At 40.5% G+C, this 21,309-nt stretch overlaps 2 pseudogenes; one reads left to right on the plus strand and one right to left on the minus strand.

Annotated features, from left to right (window-relative positions):
* Positions 1–477: 477 nt before the first annotated feature.
* Positions 478–20,028, minus strand: LOC129405052 (UDP-glucuronosyltransferase 2B31-like; annotated as a pseudogene).
* On the plus strand, positions 2,619–4,527 carry LOC101554634 (ubiquitin-conjugating enzyme E2 C-like; annotated as a pseudogene).
* Positions 20,029–21,309: the final 1,281 nt, after the last annotated feature.

Genomic DNA, 21,309 nt, shown 5'->3' on the forward strand with positions numbered 1-21,309 from the left:
CACCCCTACTTTATTAATGTGAATTGGCCCTAAAGGGGTGAACTCTATGAAAGGTATGAGTATTCTCAATCACAGAAAAAACATTGCTAAACCATGCAGGCGACATGAAGGAAAGAGCAAAGCAATAGAGGGTTATTAGTGCCTGATGGTAATGGGTGTGCCTCAGGGGTGCTGTTGTGAGAGTAGCTCAATAAACCTGCGATAGGACCAAGGACAACCCAATGTTACCCAATAACATATATTGGGTACACAGAAAACACAGAAAACATTTTATTTTCCTTTATTTTCTTCTTGGAATGACATAGGTAGCAATCTAACCAGTAGTGAATAATTGACAAGCAAATTTCAAAAAAGAAATCAATTCAAAAAAGTATTTTTTTGTCAGAGGAGAAAGGAATCCAGGCCCTTCAGCTTCTTCCTGGAATAAACCGGAGGGTCCTGTCTGTGTGAGAGAGCAGCTTCGGGCCTCAGATGCAACTAGTGCCTCTTTTCCTTCTTCCCTGCTTTAGAAAACAGCCGGCAACAGCACAGGCAGCATTTGGTGATGAGCCACAGGGCAGCTGCCACGCAGGCCAGCAGGAAGCCGATCACGTCCAGAGAGTGGTACTGGAGCAGGGTGAGGCCGTGGGAGGCGGGCCGCAGGTGTTTGGCTCCTTTGTGGCACATGACAAACTTGATCCAGAAGACTGCCCTGTCCAGAGGCTTCACTGGCTGATCATGCTGAATTCCCTTTAATTTCATCGCATTCTCCTTATATCTAAAGGACAAAAAAAATATTAGATATTAAAAGGAAATTATGTTGCCTAAGCCAATGATTTACTTAAAAGATTTGTACTGAGTCTTGTATTTGGATCAGAATAAATACCACAGAATTACAAATGAAATACTACATTCTGAGCTGTCATCATAGCTTGTACTTTAAATAGGAGTATGAAGGCCCAAAAGATGGTACTGTGGTAAGGCTCTTGCCTTGCATGTGACTGACCAGCACTTGAACTCTGGAATCACATGTAGTCCTTCAAGCACCACCAGGAATGAGCACATAGCCAGAAGTAAGCCCTGAGCATCAGTGGGTGTGCCCAATTCCATCCCAACTCCCAACCTGGTCTCCTTAAAAGGAGATTGCCATTAAAAACATGGTGATGTCAAGATATACAACAAAACAAAACAAAAAGGATGATATTGATTTAAAAAATTAAAGTGAAGATGGAAGTTTGATGTGATAGATTGCTTATCTTTTACTTTGTCATTTAATTAGACAATGGTTATAGAATGTATAGAATGTTAGGGTTCAACTTTGAAGTTTACCACAAAGCTACAGTAATTTCAAAAATGTATGTCACTGTAGTAAACTCTTACAGCAGTGGAACAGTATTGAGAATTCAGATGTGAGTCCTCAGCAATATGAAGAACTAATCTTTGGCAAAGCTAACACTATGAAGAAACGCAAGAGAAGCTCCAATAAAAGATGCTGGAAAGACTGGTATGGAAAACGTCCACATGTTGAAAAATAAATTAATTCAGGCCCATATCTCACACCATGCACTAAGGTCAATTCAAGAAACGAAACCCAAAAATGACCTAAAGGAATTTATATGAGTCCTAAATCCAGAAATTAAATTGGACAAAACATAGACAATGGAATCTAAAGACATTTTTAATCATCTTGGCCAAGTCAATAGAAACAAAGATAAATATATGGGCCTTCAAATTAAGAAGCTTATGCATGCAAAAGAAATTATGACTGGCATAAAGACACCACAGAGATTGAGAGAAAGTATTTGCCCATCACTTATCAGGAAAATGCAAATCAAAACAATGTTGAGATATCATCTCACACCAGTAATGCTGGCACACAGACACAAAAGAGCAAAAACAGCCAGTGTTGGCATGAATCCGAGGAAAAGAAACCCTCTTCCACTGTTGGTAAGAATGCAGATTTGGTTAAATTTCTTTGAAAAAAAATATAGATACTTATTTAAAAAAAAAGGATTGAACTTTCATGCAATTCCACTTCTAGGGATCTAACCAAAAGGCTCAAAAACACTATTTCAAAAAGATAATTGCATTCATGGTCATTGCAGTAATATTCACAATAGCCAAGATGTGGATATAACCCAAGTATCAAAGAGCAAATTACTAGATGAAATATATTGGGAAGAGAGAAACTACAGTGAGTAAGGTGCTTGCCTTGCATGAGGCTAACCTGAATTCTACTTCCAGCACCCCAAATGATGAAAATATCTCACATTATGAGAAATATCTCACACAAAGTCCTACCTGTAGTGATCCCTGAGTGCAGAGCCAAGAGTAAGTCCTGAGCACAGCTGGGTGTGGCCCCCAAACAAATGAAAAACACCTGGTATGTATATCAGATTATTTTGTGTGTGAGCTTGTATGTGTGTGTTCACATACACATAATGGATGTAGGAAAATGAAATCATGCAACTTGCTACCCTATGGATGGAACTGGAGGATATCACGCTGAGTAAATTGAGCCAAAAGGAGTGAGACAGATGCAGACTAAACCCTCCTGTCTTCGAGACGGCCTCCCAGAACCAAACCCAGCCAGTGTCGCCGCTGCCAGTAGAGAGCCAGACCCAGTTCCACAGGAGTTGATGACCCTCCTAATGTTTGGTGACAAAGGCATTTTGCCTTTACCGAGTCTGACAACCTTTACAAGTGGAAGGGGACCATCCATGCAGCCTCCAGCACAGTCTCTGAGGACCTGAGGTCGAAGATTTCCCAGAGTTCCCCAGCTGCTACCCGTACTTTGCGCCTGCAGTGAAGTTTCTTATATCCTACAATGACCCCAACATGGACACCCACGGTAGCATCTGCCTGGACATCCGGAAAGATTAGTGGCCCGCCCTCTATGCATCAGGACCATTCTGCTCTGCATTCAGAGCCTGCTAAGAGAGCCCAACACCAACAGCCTTTGAACACGCATGCTTCTGGGCTCTTGAAAACTCCAGCCTTTAAGAAGCACCTGCAGAATTTCTTCTTCAAGGGAAGAAATTTCTGTTGATTTCTTCTCCCCATTTTTGATGGGGTTGAATATTCTATTGTTGTAAAGTTCTACCAGTGCCTTGAATATCTTTGTTACCTTTTCAAATGGGTAATGAGTGAATATTTTTTCCCATTCCAGGGCTGTATTAATATCTTGGTCACTGTTTCTTCTGAGTTGCAGAAGTTTTTTAGTTCTATGTAGTCCTATTTGTTAATCTTTGCTTTCCCTTGCTTGGTCAGTGGTGTTTCATCCTTGAAGATTCCTTTAGCTTCAATGTCACAAAGTTTTGTCTACATTTTCTTCCTTGTCTCTTATGGATTCAGGTTTGATGCTGAGGTCTTTTATCGATTTTGATCTGACTTTTGTGCATGGTATTAGACATCACTAATCACCAGGGAGATGCAAATCAAATGAGATATCATCTCATACCACAGAGACTGGCACACATAAAAGTAAACAAGAACAACCAGTTCAGGGAGAAAGGGACCTTCATTCATTGCTATGGGAATGCCAACTGGTCTAGCCTTTTTGGAAAATAATATGGACATTCCTCAAAAAAACTAGAAATTGAACTTCCATTTGACCCAAATATATCACTTCTGGGAATATATCCAGGGGATGCAAAAACATACCACAAAAACACCATCTCACTTCTATATTCATTGCAGCATTATTCACAACAGCCAGAATATGGAAACAACCTGATTGCCCAAGAACAGATGATGGAATACTACACAGCTCTTAGGAAAAATGAGGTTATGAAATTTGCCTATAAATGGATGGACTTGGAGAGTATCAATGCTGAGTGAAATGATTCAGAAGGAGAGGGACAGATATAAAATGACTGCATTCATTTGTGGGGTACAAAAAACCAGTATGAAGCTAATATCCCAAGCCAGGGAAATCGGGCCAGGAAGACTGTACAATGGTTGCAAATTACCGTAAGGGTGGAGGGTAGTTAAGATAGGGGAGAGTCCATTATAAAAATATTATATCATAACATGGTAATGATAACTCTGGATAAGAACTGAGTGTTGAAAGTAGGTAAAGGGTTATACATGATAACCCTTCAGATCTGTATTGCAAACTATAATGCCTAAAATGAGAGAAGGGAAGGAAAGAGAGAGTGAGAGAGCGAGGGAGAGAGCAAGAGAAAGCGAAAGCGAGAGAGAGAGCAAGAAAGAGAGCAAGAGAGAGCAAGAGAGAGCGAGAGAGAGAGCAAGAGAGAGCGAGTGAGTGAGTGAGAGAGAGAGAGAGAGAGAAGTGTTTGCCATAGAGGCAGTCTGGGAAGGGGCGTGTATTCTGGAGGGGTGGGGGAGGGACTCGGGACATTAGTGCTAGGAAATTACACTGGTGGAGGGATGGGTGTTTGAACTTGTATGACAGAAACCTAATCATGAACAACTTTGTAATGCTCCATCTCATAGTAATTCAATGAAATAAAATATTTATATTAAATATAGAAGAAGTACTGGCAGGAAACCGACTCCAGGCAGGTCTCCAGCCAAGAGCCTTGACCACTGGGTCCACCTGTTGCTTGTCAGAATCAGAGTCTGTACTTGATCTTCAAAGGTCTGTTCTCCTCCTCCTTCCTGCTCATTTCACCCTGCATTGATACTCTACTCCTTCTCCTCCTCCTCCTCTGTCTCTCTACAAGAACCTATGTCTCAATATATGATGTTCTGTTTGTTTTCTTTTGTTATTTTAAGTTAACATTTTCATTTCGGAGCTCAATTAGGGTTGAAAACAATAATTGCTCCTATCTGTCCAGTAAGCGGACAGCTGGATGTGATTTCTGCAGGCTCAGAGCAAGAGGAACAGGGGGACCGAGGGGATGCTGATCTCTCGAGGTTGCTGGCTGGGAAGGCAACTGTCAAGGGTGGCTGGTAGCCACTGTCTCTAAAAGTCGGGGCTAGATTGGCAGCGCCTGTCTTGAGAATTCACGATGATGTTCAGGGCTTACTCCTGGCTCTGCTCTCAAGAATCCCTCCTGGCAGTGCCCTGGGGACCACATGTAGTGCCAGGGAAAGAACTTGGGATGGCCTCGTGCAAGGCAGATGCCCTACCAGCTGTACTGTCTTTTTCAGCCCCCGATGTTGAATTCTTTTTTGTTTTGTTTTGTTTGGGGCTTGTAATCTGGAATCTCTCCTGGCATTGCTCTGGGGACCCTATGTGAGACCGAGGATTGAACCTGGGTCAGCTGTGTGTAATGCCTTACCCACTGGACTATCTGACTCCCAGTGTTGAATTCTTGATTTGTTTTGTGAAGCATATTTCTTTAATTCTGGTGCTATTTCCTTGTGACTTCTCAGTTTAAGCAGCTGATACAACTGTCTTGCATTGCTATTATATGTATTTTTTAAGGGTTTGGATTGGGATATGTTAATTTGCCTCATTATTTATATTGTTGTTGTTGTTGTTTTTGCAACAAACCCAGAAGTGCTCAGGGAACCATACGGGATGCTGGGGATGAACACAGGTCAGCCACATGCCAGATGAATATCTGACCTGCTGTTCTATCGATCTGGCCCTCTTTGCCTTTGTAGGTATCATAAATTTCACATTATTTTCCTCAAAAACAGATATATTTAATATTTCCTAATTTAACTTAAATGTTTTTATGCTTCAAAGGACACAGCCAAGAAAATGAAATGATCAACCCACCCATCAAGGATGCAGGAAATGTAATGGAGGTAGTGGCACCAAAATAAGGAAAGAGAATTTTTTTGAAATATATTATTGCTTCTTTAAATATATTATTGTGGCAGAAGACCACCGAAACCTAGCTACAGCCATGCTCGAGGCCCCTCTCCACACGTTCGACAGGCCTCACACATGAAGGTACCGGCAGAGGAACCCAGGTGTGTGTAATCCTATCAATGGCCAAGATCCAGAGACTTAAAAGCAAGCTCCCAGAAGTGCAAGTGGCCTCCCGATATCTTCTAGCCCACTTCTCCCTCTGGGAGAAACTGGCAATCTTCTGAGAGTTTCCTGCGCACATGGACAGCCTTGCAATCTTCCCATGGTGTATTCATATGCTAAATCCAGTAACAAGTTGGATCTCATTCCCCTGACCCTGAAAGAGCCTCCAGTGTGACATCCTTGGGAGGGCCCAGTGGAGAGAAACTTCTAAGATATCAGGGAAAGGACGAATGGAGAGGTAACTGAGCCTGCTTGAGAAATCAACGATTAATTGGATTTTGTGATTGTGATCGTAATTACTGCCTCATGAAGAGTTTCATAGCCATATGTTTACAAACTATATAGTTTAAAATTTACTTGCAGCAATAATTGATAATTTTTATGCTTATTAAAGGAAGGAAAGCAAAATTTATCAATATTAGAATAGAGATGGGGCAGAAATAAAAAATTATAAATTTATTTAAGTATCTGTTTGGCACTTCATTTTAAAGTTATTATATAACCAATTAATTCTAGTCCTAGATATCTTCCCAACAGAAATGAAAATACGTGCTCGCAGTAAACTGTGTGTGACAAAATTCATATACCAAATATGAAAACAGCAAAAATGTTTATTACTAATTGAGTAACAGAAGAGGTTGCATGTTCATACCACAGGATATTTTTCAGCAATGTAAACATACACATGTAAGAAACTAAGAAATAATATGGGAAGTAAAAAAAAAAACTTTTACAAGACATTTTAATAATTCTGTTTCTATGAACTGTTCAATAGGTAATAATTATAGATACAGAAAAGAAATTAATGATTGCTTAAGTAACAATGTGGAATAACTTCCAAATTGTGTGAGATTTTTTTTTGCATATGAAACATACTGCATACATGTGAATTTTGCATTTAGTTGAATTTTTATGTTTACTCTTGTTAAATTCTGTTAGAATTTTGCTGCTATACAATTAATTTTGAGAAATAGTATTTATAGTTTAAAATTTTTTGGTACTGATGAAGTATTTTATATAATTTTTATTCTTCCTACTTTTTTTTAGTTCTATAATATTTTATTTTATTTTTTATTTATTTTTTTTATTTTAAATTTTTTATTGAGTCACCATGTGGAAAGTTACAAAGTTTTCAGGTTTAAATCTCAGTTATACAATGCTCGAATACCCATCCCTTCACCAGTGCACATATTCCACCACCAAGAATCCCAGTATAGCTCCACCCCGCACCCCCACACCCCTAACCTCCCCACGCCCCTAGCCCCCCCACCCTTAGCCCCCCGCCTGTGTAACTAATAAATTTCACTTTACTTTCACTTTGATTGCATTCAATATTTCTTTCTTTTTTTTTTTTTTTTGCTTTTTGGGTCACACCTGGCGATGCACAGGGGTTACTCCTGGCTCTGCACTCAGTAATTACCGCTGGCCGTGCTCAGGGGACCATATGGGATGCAGGGATTTGAACCCGGGTCGGCCGCGTGCAAGGCAAACGCCTTACCCTCTGTGCTATCTCTCCAGCCCCGCATTCAATATTTCAACAAAACTCACTATTATTATTTGGAGAGTCTCTCCCCTAAAGTCAGACCTGCTGAAAAGGAAGCATTAGATAATTTGTTTTCCATTGCTGAGGATGAAGAGGTATGAGGTCGAGTGACCACACTTAGCGGCCTCTCGGTTTTGGGTTTCTGTATTTTAGTATTTTAGTAACTAAGTCCAGAGAGATATCTGTCAGAAGTCATCATTGCCAACTTGTACTTCTCAGTTACATTATATTCCACATATGAGTGCAATCTTTCTATGTCTGTCTTTTTTTTTTTTAATTTTTATTTTTTAAAAAATTTTATCACCATGTGGAAAGTTACAGAGTTCTCAGGTTTATTTCTCAGTTATACCGTATTCAAACACCATCCCTTCACCAGTGCCCATATTCCACCACCAAAATCCCCGGTATACCCCCCGCCCCCCACCCCAACTGTATAACTGATGAACCTCACTTTATTTTCTCTTCACCTTGATTACGTTCCATATTTCAACACAAAACTCACTATTGTTGTGGGAGTTATATCCCCAAACAAGATAACCCTAATAAGGAGGCATTTGATAATTAGTTTTCCATTCAAAGATTGTATGTTTTCAGGTTTTAGAAAAAGTCGTGGGCCGCGTTAGCGGCCGCCTGGCTCGGATCTGTCCCAGTCCCGAATCCTGGAGCTGTGTTAGTTGCTGGTCAGTGTCGCCAGGGTTCCATCTGGAGAAGATGTGCTGGCGGCACCTCCTCCCTCCGGCCCCCCAGTGTTGCTGGCCCTGATTCGGGTCTGGAGCATTGTCCGGGCCGCGTTGCTCCTGTCTCTTTCTTTCTGACTCATTTAACTCAACATGATACTTTCCATGTTGATCCATTTATATGCAAATTTCATGACTTCATGTTTTCTGACGGCTACATAATATTCCATTGTGTAGATGACTTCACTGCTGGTGGGAATGCCGACTGGTTCAGCCCTTTTGTAAAACAATATGGACGATTCTCAAAAAATTAGAAATTGAGCTTCCATTTGACCCAGCAATACCACTCCTAGGAATATATCCCGGAGAGGCAAAAAGGTATAGTAGAGATGGCATCTGTATTTCTATGTTCATTGCAGCACTGTTTACAATAGCCAGAATCTGGAAAAAACCAGAGTGCCCCAAAACAGATGACTGGTTAAAGTTCTATAATATTTTAAAACATGTATTCACAGGGGCAGGGGCGATGGTGTACAATGGGCAGAGTGTTTGCCTTGCTCTGCATGCAGCCAACCCAGGTTGGTCCCTGCCACCCTATATGGTGATCATCCAGGGGTGATCCCAGACTGGAGAGCCAGGAGGGAGCCCTGAGCATTGCTGTGTGTGGCCCCAAACAAAAAACAAAACAAGAAACAAAACAAACCCTCAAAAGTATTCACATAAACATATAATTCTGCATTTGTTCATGTAGAAGATTGTTGCTGGTGGGGCTGGAGAGATAGTACAGTGGGAAGGGCACTTGCCTTGCACTCCGCCGACCCACTTCAATCCCCCAGATTCCATATGTATTCTAGAGTACCTCCAGGAGTAATTCCTGAGCGTAAAACCAGGAATGACCCCGGAGGATCACTGGGTGTGGCCAAAATATGAAAAAAAGAAAAGGAAAGTTGTGGCTGTAAACAGTCTCCCTGTAAATCAATATGGTTGAAATGTATTTTTGAAATGAATGACTGAAACAAAGCAAATATATGATGAATATGTTAATAATGATATTAATTTTCTACAAATAAAATTAAACTCACACTCATTGCTGACAAAATAACCTATTTAAATATTACTTATTAAAATGTTGTGATACTCACGAAGGATCATTGATGACTGTCTTCAATGCATTGAGCAAATCTGAACCTGACATTGTTCTTTTATACACCCTGACAGCTGCCCCCTTGGCCTGCATATGAGCGATGTTATCGGGCTGATCCGCAAACAGGGGAATGCCCACCATAGGCACCCCTTGGTAAATTGCCTCATAGATGCCGTTGGTCCCACCATGAGTGATGAAAGCTTTGGTTTTGGGATGACCTAAATATGGAGATGAATTTCAGGGTTTCTATTAGTTATAAGTGTGAGAATTAAATGAGACATTGTAAGGCAATGAAAGAGGCATTATGTTCTAACTTACATACTCATAAAATGTATCTTCATAAAATGTATTACTGTCTTGCAGATCCAATGCTTGCTTATTGGATATATAAATGAAGATTGTTATGTTAACTATGTGTTAAATTATGAATATTTGATTACTTAGTGAACAAATTAAGAGAGAATATTCTGAATAAATACTAACACTAAGAGAAATAAAGAGTAGAGCTGGCCTGTTGGAATACCTTAAGTAGTGAATTCACTGAATCTTGTACATCAGTATGCATAGTGACAAGGATGCAGGAAATGTGATGGTGGTAGTGGGATCAAAAATAAGGAAAGGTTTTATTTTTCATGAAATACATTATTGCTTCATAAAGAGAATTATGGCTGTTTTCTGATAGAACATTGTCAGTGGTAGTAGAAGAGGGAGTATTATATGGTATTGAATACCCATACAGAAGTGGAAAGAATAAAAATAAAGTGAGAGAACTAGGAGGCAGATATATTCAGATAGTTGTGAAACAAATGATCTGTGAGAAATAATTAAATTCAAAATGAATATATTTAATTCTTATAATAAAGAATGTACTATTGATAATCAATACCTATTTGTCCTCTCAGACTCAAAATGGAAACTCAATATACAGATGCTAGGTTTTTTTTTTTTTTTAAATTTTTTATTGAGTCACCATGTGGAAAGTTACAAAGTTTTCAGGTTTAAATCTCAGTTATACAATGCTCGAATACCCATCCCTTCACCAGTGCACATATTCCACCACCAAGAATCCCAGTATAGCTCCACCCCGCCCCCTCACACCCCTAACCCCCCCACGCCCCTAGCCCCCCCACCCTAAGCCCCCCCGCCTGTGTAACTAATAAATTTCACTTTACTTTCACTTTGATTGCATACAATATTTCAACAAAACTCACTGTTATTGTTTGGAGAGTCTCTCCCCTAAAGTCAGACCTGCTGAAAAGGAAGCATTAGATAATTTGTTTTCCATTGCTGAGGATGAAGAGGTATGAGGTCGAGTGACCACACTTAGCGGCCTCTCGGTTTTGGGTTTCTGTATTTTAGTATTTTAGTAACTAAGTCCAGAGAGATATCTGCCAGAAGTTGCATCGTTGCCAACTTGTACTTCTCAGTTACATTATATTCCACATATGAGTGCAATCTTTCTATGTCTGTCTCTTTCTTTCTGACTCATTTCACTCAACATGATACTTTCCATGTTGATCCATTTACATGCAAATTTCATGACTTCATGTTTTCTGACAGCTACATAGTGTTCCATTGTGTAGATGTACCAGACTTTCTTTAACCAGTCACAGATGCTAGGTTTTACTTTGGAATCTACATTAATAAATGTTCAGTAAATTTGTTTCCTTATGAAGTATTTTAATTCTCAGTGGAGTGATTCTCATCTCATCTCATTCAGTGGTTGAGTTTGAAAAATCTTACTAAGGTCATTCTGGTGAATCCACTTATAAAATTTTATTGTTTGTCCTTAAGGTAGCTGGCTTCTTGCCATCAAATCTCCACAGAACCTGTCAGGATTAAGTCAAAAGTTACTCAAACAGTCAAATTTCAAAGTTGTCAGACTGTAAAGAAATTTTGTGGTAATCTAGTTAAATGTGATTTGTAGAGCATATGAAACCTGGGACCAAGCTGATATAATGAGAGTTAGTGGGGTTAGAGAAATAATTCAGGGTTGAGGCTCATGTCTTGCATATAGCAGATCTTGGTTTGATTTGGGGCAGTGTATGGTAACCAAAGTACTGCCAGATTCTGCCCAGAGGGCCCTAGCCCAGGTAGAATGGCCTGCAGGGTTTTAGCAGTACCACATCCTAAGGACATTGTATCATACCACTGTCCTATTTGGTCAAGTGTATTATAAAGAGGAGTGTCTGCGAATATGGGGCGATTTAGGAACATCCCCAAATGAATAACTAAGTAAAATGGAAACTACTAAAACACTGGTAAAAAGTACATAGTATACAGTATAATTATTCTGCTGATTGTAAGCATCATTAATTTTGCGGGCTTTCACGAAGGTGATGCTTATTTATAACCACTTGTTTTATAAGTTATTTTGTTAGTACTTTACATCTTTTGATTTATAAAAGGATTCATCTATGTAGTCAAATACTCAAGGTAACAATTGTTAACTACTAGTAAATTTTAAAAATTTATTTAGTTAATTTTGTTTTGCCGTAGGGCAGGGAGGGTTCTCACCCACCCCCTCTGGGGTGCCCCGAGTGAAAACAGCCTGGTGCAGAGTCCGGTGGCACGGTTATGGGGGCCTCATTCTATGCTCCCTTCCAGGAGAAGCAGCCATGAGTTCTGGAGGGTGGCTGATGAGGAGATTATCTGGTGCCAGCAGGAGGTGCCTTATGGGTGTGACCCCTGGGTGACCAGAGACTGGGGGAAGCAGGCAGAGGATCTCTGTTCCTGGGTCCTGTTGAGCCCAGAGTTCAAGATCACAAAGTTATGCATTACCTGGGTTCTGTGGGACTTCGCTCATGCGTGAGGCTCTGCTTGATCACTACCCAACCGCCACCACACCTTGCTCAGGCTGAGCCTCACGTACGAGTGAACATATTCCCGGACCCCACAAAGGGATATATAGAGAGCCCTGCAAGCTATCGAGAGTATCCCGTCCACAAGGCAGAGCCTGGCAAGCTCCACATAGCGTATTCAATATGCCCCAAACAGTAACAATAACAGGTCTCATTCCCTTGACCCTGAAAGAGCCTCCAATGATTGGGAAAGATGAGTAAGGAGAGCCTGCTAAAATCTCAGGGCTGGGACAAATGGAGGTGTTCCTGGCGCCCGCTCAAGTAAATTGATGAAAAACAGGATGACCGTGATACAGTGAATTTTGTTTTCAGGCCTCACCAAGTGGCGCTCGCTCTTACACCTGGATCTGTGTTCAAGGATTTTTCTATCAGGATTCTGAGGGCCGTATGTGGTGCTAGGGATTGAACTGGGGTTTACTGTATGCAAGACAAGCACCTACCCACTGAACTATCTCTCTGACCAAATTACTGATAACCTATGAATAAAATGAATGCACAATGAAATAGAATCTGGTGATTTCTGTATCTGTTCGCAATACCATTAAAATATGAAATCTCATCATAGTATCCCTTAAATATCATTATATTTATATTTAATTTATATTTTATACTTATAATTAGATTCTGTAATGATGAGCTAAATTATTTTTTCTGTTTGTATTTTTTAGCATCTGTCATGCATATTTTTATTTATACTGATACCTAAAATAAGTGAGCAATACCATGATGATTTAACATTCATGCATGAAATTTGTTAATTGTATACTTTAAATTTAATAGTACTTAGTAGTTGTCCACCATTAAATTATTTTACTTCACCTTTTGTGGAATCTGGGTGAGGGCTGCTGTAATCACATTGGCTCTCTCTTCGGGCATGTCCCTGACCATTGACCTGAGAGTAAACACCACAATACCATTTTCTCCATTGCTCTGGACAAACTCTTCCATTTCCTGGAAGGAAAGAATTTACTCCACCACAAAAAAGCATTAGACATCAACCTCTATGAAAAAGACTGGAGGTTGCACAATAATGTAAGAATAGAGCTTCCATATGAGCCAAAACTCTACTCCTCTTCACACAAAAATATTGATTTGTAAATATTTACGCACCTCTATTGCAGCACTAAGTACAATAGTCAGGATATTAAAACAACCTGGATGTCCAATACAGATAATTGGATAAAGAGGCTGTGTTATATGCATAGACAGCAGAATACTATGCTGCTACAAGTAAAGTTGAAATGTTCCAGTTCCATGAAACTTGGATGGAACTGGAGAGAGTATCATGTTAAGTGACGGTATTAGACCACAAATTCTGGATGACCTCACATCTCTGGGATGTAGAGAAATAAAGCATGGGAACAGCCGGTAATGAATGATGACAAACCCTTGGTTTTGGATTATAAAACAGAGGATTCCTAATAGAAGAGGGGGGAGGGGAAAGGGGAAAGTGCTAGAAAAGATATTGGGTCGTTGGTGAGGGTCCTGGGCACTTTGGCAGTGGTGAGGTGTGTAATTGTGTCACTGTCCCTGTCATCCCGTTGATCATCGATTTTCTCTAGTGGGCGCCAGAGACCCATCATTGTTATTGTATTTGGCATATCAAATACATCACGGAGAGCTTGCCAGGCTTTGCCGTAGGGGCAGAAAGCTCTCTGTACCTTGCCAGGTTCTCCGAGAGGGAGAAATAGGCTATAAGAGGTGCTTCTGGAAGTTTTGTTTTAGAGTCTGTGGATCTTGGTTGTTGATAGGACTACATGGCATGGGGGCAGTTTGTCGGTGTGGCTGCCAAGCTTCTGGAAAATGGGGATCTGGGTGGAGGAGGCCCAATCCTGATCTGAGCAGGTTTGGAGATCTCAGCATCAGGTCCTGCACACCTGGGTTTCCCTGCCAGATATTCATGCGTGAGGCTTGTCCGAATGTGTGAAGAGTGGCCTTGAGTATGGTTGTGGCTGGGTTCCGGCGGTCTTGGGCTGCCAGGGCTCTGCTTGGGGGTGGGAGGGAAACTCAACCCGACATCCTCTGTGGGGCCCCAGTGAAGACAGCCAGCCACAGGGACAAGAGACTCTGCCAATAATTGTATATATACACATAAATGCTAATTCTACTTTCAACAATCACTATATCACTGGCATCCTGTTGTTCATCGATTTACTTGAGTGGGCTCCAGTAATGTCTCCATTTGTCCCAGCTCTGAGATTTTAGTAGCCTCTCCTTACTTGTCTTTTCCAAAGATTGGAAGCTCTTTCAGGGTCAAGGGAATGAGACCAGTTAATGTTACTGTTTTTGGCATATCAAATACGCCACAGGAAACTTGCCAAGCTCTGCCATGTGGGCAGGATACTCTCAGTAGCTTGCCAGGCTCTCTAAGAGGAATATATAATATATATATGTACATATATACATATATATATTTCCTTCTATGATTTTATGGAAAATGAGTAGGGAGTGTCTTATGATGATTTGAGGGGCTCAAGTCATATTATAAAGTAAGTGAAGAAAAAACCAAGAAAGCTTGGAGAACTCAAAAACAAAGCAGAATTTTCCAATTAGTGGAGTAAAGAATGAAAAAAGTCATATGGAATGCAATAAGAGGAAAAGAAAAAAGGGCAGAAAGTGACTGAAATAATGAATGAATAGAATGAATGTGACACTAAGTTGGGAAAAGAAAACGATTCCATTTTCAGATGGTTCAGAGACATCCAAATAAGAGGAATCCAAATAGATGCATATTTTGAGATTAATATTGTCAAAAATTAAGTATAAGAGAAGATTATAAAACAAAAATTGCTGTTATGTATCTATAGCTATACCTATATATCTATACACAAGACAACATAAAACATTTTTTTCATGAGAAACTTTATAGAATTGTATGAAATATCCAAATAAAAAAGGAAAAAAATTATAAACTGTATTCTACCGAGACAGGGAGCCAGAGAGATTATACGGTGTTTAAGGTGCTTGCTTTGTATTTGATCCCTGATTTGATCCCTGGCACCACATATGGTCCCCTGAACCCCACCAGGAGTGTTCTCCCCTAAGCACAGAGCCAGGATTAAGACCTGAGCACGGTCAGGTGTGGTCTCAAAAACCCAAAACAAAAGAAACATAGTGTGAACATTCTACTCTGGGAAGTTGACCTTGAAAAAGGAGGTAACAAAATGACATTAAAACTGAAAAGTAAAGGCAAATGACAAAGGTAAGAGAAAGAAAACGTAAGCTATGAAAACACACAAATGAAACTAATACTTGCAACTTTTTCAGGGGGGAATCATCTCTCAAAAGATGCTGAGGAGGGTGAAAGTGGGGGGTGCCATTCCCAGGAACACTTAGTCAGCTGGCTTCCTTGTTAAATGGAGGTACTGCCAGGAAGGACCTCAGGGGCTACACCTGGCTGCCCTGGGGGTGGGGCATGCAGTGGTGTGGATCAAACCTGTCCTTAGCCTGCAGGCATCCTTGACCCCTGCGTTATCTGCCTGGCCCAATTTTAGCCTTTAAAAAACCCAACAACACCCCCAAAATTAAATGAACCATTCTTTGGATAGACTTAACAAAGATAAGGAGTAAAAACAAAGTCTTAGAAATATGCAAAGCAAACACTTAGAAATGGAAGGCAACGAATCCTGTGAGACCAGGAATGAAGGGATATAGTACAGCTGCTAGAACGCTTGCCTTGCACACAGCAGACCTGGGTTCAATCTCCGGCATATACTCCCTAAGCTTTGCCCTGGTGATTCCTGAGGGCAGAGCTAGGAATAAACCCAGAGTAAACAACACCGGGTGCATGCTCTCCCCGCCCCCCCCCCCCCCCCGCCATAAAAGAAGAAACATAGACACGTAAGACACTACTCAAAAATTCATTAATGTATTTGACAGCAAAAAAGGAAAAAAAATCTCTGCTGCATTCGGTGGTGCTCAGGACTTAATCCTGGCATTGTGCTCAGGGATCACTCCTAGTGGGACCAAGGGAACTACATGAAGAGGAGGGCAGGTTAAGGGTTAAATTTGCCTTTGTAATTGCTTGGCTGCTTTGAAAGATGTTTTCATGACCTGCCGCTGGGCAGGAAACTGTCACCAAATGGGCCAACAAACTGCCCTAGGAACTGTAAGCAAACATTTGCAGGGAAACAGTTAACAGTCAACAAATGTTGAGATAAGCAAATTAAGTGGCCTAGTGTGATCCCCTTTGATCCATAGGTGTGATTTCCTTTGATCTAATAGGTGTAATTTCCTTTGGTGATTCCCTTTGATGCAATATGTGTGATTTTCCCTTTTCTCCCCCAAAAGGGTATAAAAACAGCTCGCTTTTTGAGTTGGGGCCTTCAGCTATGCTATTCAGGCACAGTTGAAGGTCCCGATATAGCTATATTGGCTTGAATAAGCCCCATGCCTTTGCAGAAAGAGTTGTCTTGGTTTTGTTCTTTTGTTTCTCCGAGCCTCCCCCGGGCAGAGATCTGCCACCCCTAACATACATGAGGTGCTGGGGATAAACCCCCTATCAGGAATATACACAACAAGTGCCTTCTCAAATGCTTCTAAATTACAGCAAGGAGCTAATGTTTCTACTCAGTTTTACAAAGCTAGAATTGCTTTGCCACTAAAGCTAGATGAGGGGACAAACAAAAAGTGCTGCATACATGCTAATATTTGAAGATGCAAATATCTTTAATATTTTAAAACTGAATTTAACAATACTTTTAAAGTATTATATATTACTACGTAGTATTTATTCATGGGAAACAAGATTAGTATGACATTTACAAAGCAATAAATACATTTATAGAATGAAAAGCACTTGATATGATTCAATATTCATGTATATTTAAAACTCTCAGTAAGGAGTTAGAGAGATAGTCCAGGGGTTCAGGCACTTGCCTTTCACATGGCCAATGCTGGCTGGATCCCCGGCACCACAGAGGGTCCCCCAGGCACTGCCAGGAGTGATCCCTGAGCTAATAACCAGGAATAAGCCCCCCTGTGCACTGCTGGATGTGGCCCCCAATCTGAAAAACAAAACAAAACCAAAAACAAAATAAAATGAATATAGAATGGGCATACTTAACCATAATGATTGTGCCTACACACCTACAGCTAAGGGTCAGAGAGATTAAATATGTGGAAAAGCACTTTGCACCTTGCCATCCTGGTTCTAACAGAGGTAATAAAATAAGAACAAGTCCCTAGCTAACATTTCTACAATGATGAAAACCTGAAGACTTTTCCTCTAACATCAAAAACAAGACAAGTATGCCCACTTTCTCCACTGTTTTGTTACTGAGAATCAAATATTGGTGTTCCACATGCAAAGCATATGCTCTCACACTTTGAGCCATCCCTTTGCTCACACATTCCTTTTGTAGATGCCACATTTAATGGTGTTGGCATCCCAGGACCTCTCCCAGTGATGCTGACCCAGTAGCATATACGTTACAGTCTAGGGCTTGGATCTAACTGTGCTTAGGGATCTCAGAGTCACCAGCGGTTCTCAGTGAGACCATACAGCATCGGGGATTCGACTCCAGGCCTCCTGCATGTCAGACATGCACTCCATGTCTTTGAAATTTTACACCAGCTCTCACTATTCCTTATTTTACAAAGTATTTAATTAAAAAGAAGCAATGGTATCAGATTTGAAAATAAGATAATATCGAATATGAAAACATGGTATTACGAGTGGAAATCTCTAAGTGATCCATTAAAAATGATTACAAACAACACTAAATGTTGAAGCTGCACACCACAACATAAATATACGAAAACCTATTGTGTTTGTATGCACAAAAAAAGTAAATCAGTGAAATATTTTCCTGAAGAAAAGAAAATACTATAATTACTAAATAAAAATTAAAATAACTGGGACAGAGTGAGAGTACTGGGCACTTGTTTTGCACGCAGTCAACTTGAGTTCAATCCTTTTCACTCAGGTGGTTCGACAAGTCCGCAGGAGAGATCCCTGAGTGCAGAACCAGGATTAAGAACTGAGCACTGAGGGGAACTGGAGCGATAGCACAGCAGGTAGGGCCTTTGCCTTGCATGTGGCAGACTTGGGTTCGAGTCTCAGCATCCCATATGGTCCACTGAGCACCACCTGGAATGATTCCTGAGTGCATGAGCCAGGAGTAACCCCTGAGCATCGCCGGGTGTGACCCAAAAAAGAAAGAAAAAGAACTGAGCACTGATAGGTGTGACTCCACAATGATAACAAACAAGCAAACAAAAACCCAGAAAGCAAAAAAAAAAAAACAAACAAAACTATGCCAAATTGAAAAAAAAATCAGTGAATGAAGTATGCAGTGAAAAATATGACTATTGAAAGAAAATGGAGAAGATACCAGAAAATACTTTCTGAGATTTGGTATAAGTTTGGTATATGACAGAAAACACCTGATTTAATGATGTGAAATCCTAAACTCACAAATGAAGTGCTTTCAGTGTTACAGTGGTAGCAAAAAAGCCCTGGATTTGGCTACATATAATGTTGGTGTACACATGATGCTTTTTGAGGAATAGTTCTCTGTTTAATGATTACTCTTGATAACACTGAGCAACTACAACAGAGCAAACAGGACCAGGCTTACCTTAGGCAGGGGCCTGGCAGGTTTGCAGTGCAGTCCTCCAACAAACTCAAAATATGGTAAGATTGGGTGAGGAAACTGAAAATCCCAGTATGTTCTAATGAGCCAGAAATCAGCTTTCCCCATTAGTTGAGATAACTTAGAAGGTCTTCCTGAAAGATAACAAAACAACACGAAGTAAGTCATAAATGTATAGGTAATGAAAATAAAGAATGTGAATATCCTAGGAAATTTTCTGACATTTGATTCCTCCTCCTCTCTTGGAGAGCCCAGCAAGCTACCAAGTTTCTTGCCAGCACGACAGAGCCTGGCAAGCTACCTCTGGCATATTAGATATGCCAAAAACAGTAACAAGTCTCACAATGGAGACATTACTGGTGCCCACCTGAGCAAATCGATGAACAATGGGATCACAGTGCTACACTGCTACAGATCTTTATGCAGTGGGGTCAAAGGTGCAATATCACTTGCTGTTCAATGACGCAAATGATCTAGATATATTTAAGTTTTAATTTCATACCATTTACCATGAAATATATAAATATATACTGTGATGCAACTATAATCCATGCATAGAATTTACATTATCCAAGCATGTGTTTCACACTTTTTTATATAAGATAAAATAGGAAAAAAATTAAATAAAATTAATAAATCTCCTTTTAAAACTGTTTGTGAATCAGGACCAGAGTTATAGCATAGGCACTTATCATAATCATCCTTAGGTAAAGACACTGGGTAGGCCTCAAATTTAATAATGGATGCTCTTTGGGATCTGCAAGAATGGAAACTGAGGGTGTCAGAACAACAACTTCATGACCTCTCTTGACAAGCGCATCGAGGATTGTCTTTATGTTGATCCAATGGCTGTATTCTGTGGGCCACAACAACACCTTTCCACAACTCCCACAACTGAAGTAACAACCCAGCTCTAGCAGAAGAATTGAAATCCACTTCATAGGCATTATGCAGAAAGTGAGACCTTTTTGCAGACTGCTATTTCCAGTCTCAGTGCTTATATTTTTCTCCAAGAGATAAGTCTATAAAAAGTTAATGCATAACTTATCTCCTCATTGGCACCCTCCAGAACTCATGACTGCTTCTCCTGGAAGGGAGCATAAAATGAAGTCCCAATAACCATGCCACTGGACTCCATACCACGGGTGCTCCAGAGGGGGGCAGGTGAGAGCTCTTTCCTCCCCAAGGGACGCAGCCCCGGTAGCTGACCACCACTATCCCACCACCATTGGTCTCCAGGCCGCTTTCCACGCTCTCAGGCAGAGCTGCATGCATGAGTGGACATATTCCTGGACTGCACAGCCACACATCAGCATACAAGGAAATGAATATATATGCCTGTTGGGGAGCCCAGTAAGCTAACGAGTGTATCCCGCCTGCATGGAAGAGCCTTGCAAGCTCCCCATGGCATATTCAATATGCCAAATACAGTAAAAATAACAGGTCTCATTCCCCTGACCCTGAAAAGAGCCTCCAATCATTGGGAAAGACGAGTAAGGAGAGGCTGCTAAAATCTCAGGGTGAATCGAGATGTCACTGGCACCCAGTCAAGTAAATTGATGAACAACAGGATGACGGTGATACAGTTGAAATCAATATACTTATGTCAAAATCAAATATATAATGTTATCAATCAGTTCAACTGAGTATATAACTCAAAGTCTAGGTCACCTGGATACATTTATGAGCAAATGTATTCAGTATCCCTTTGAAGATTATGAAGACTTTCATCAAGAAATGACCTAGTGAGCAAATTACCAATATTACATGATATTTTTATAAGATTGTTAATGGTAGTGGTAATAAGATGCCACTGTACACTGTTTCATGACACATTAATTCAAGCAAAAGTTATTGTCTAGTTTAATAAGAGTTTCTTAGAAGTGATGCCTTGAGTACTTATTTTGCTTTGTTGGGGGGCTGCATGATTAGTACAGCAGGCAAGTTACTAGGCTTGTAATCAGCTGACTACAAGTTTGATTCTTGGCATTACATATGGTTGTCCAGCTGTACTCTGGAATTTTTTGTTTGCTTTTTTTTTTGCTGCACCATGCATTGATTAGGGTTCACTCCTACCTTAGCATTTAGAAGTTACTCCTGGCAGTGCTAGGGGGACCAGAGGCCAAGCTGGGGATTGAACTTAGGTTTGTTGCATGCAACTAACCACTTGACTCTTGACAAAGACCCGGTTCAGCTCAGCTATCCTATGATTCCCAGAGCAACTCCATAAATGTTCCCTGAACAACACAGTTTTCTTCCAACATGCCCCCTCCAAAACTGAGTTATATAGAAGGTCAAAGGGCACAGAAAATATTGCATACCGGGTCTTATTATAAGGGAAATGCAAGTTAAAGACTATGAAATCTCGACTCACTGTTAAGAACAGCCCTTTATGAGTGGTTTATATCAAAAGGACAGAGGATAGAATTGTGGGCAATAGGAACACCCCTACTTTATTAATGTGAATGGGGCCTAAGGGAGTGAACTCTATGAAAGATATGAGTATTTCTCAATCACAGAAATCCACTCCTATGTATGTAATCAAAGTTTGCCAAG

Source organism: Sorex araneus, chromosome 5, assembly GCF_027595985.1.
Source record: "Sorex araneus isolate mSorAra2 chromosome 5, mSorAra2.pri, whole genome shotgun sequence".
Classification (NCBI taxonomy): Eukaryota; Metazoa; Chordata; class Mammalia; order Eulipotyphla; family Soricidae; genus Sorex; species Sorex araneus.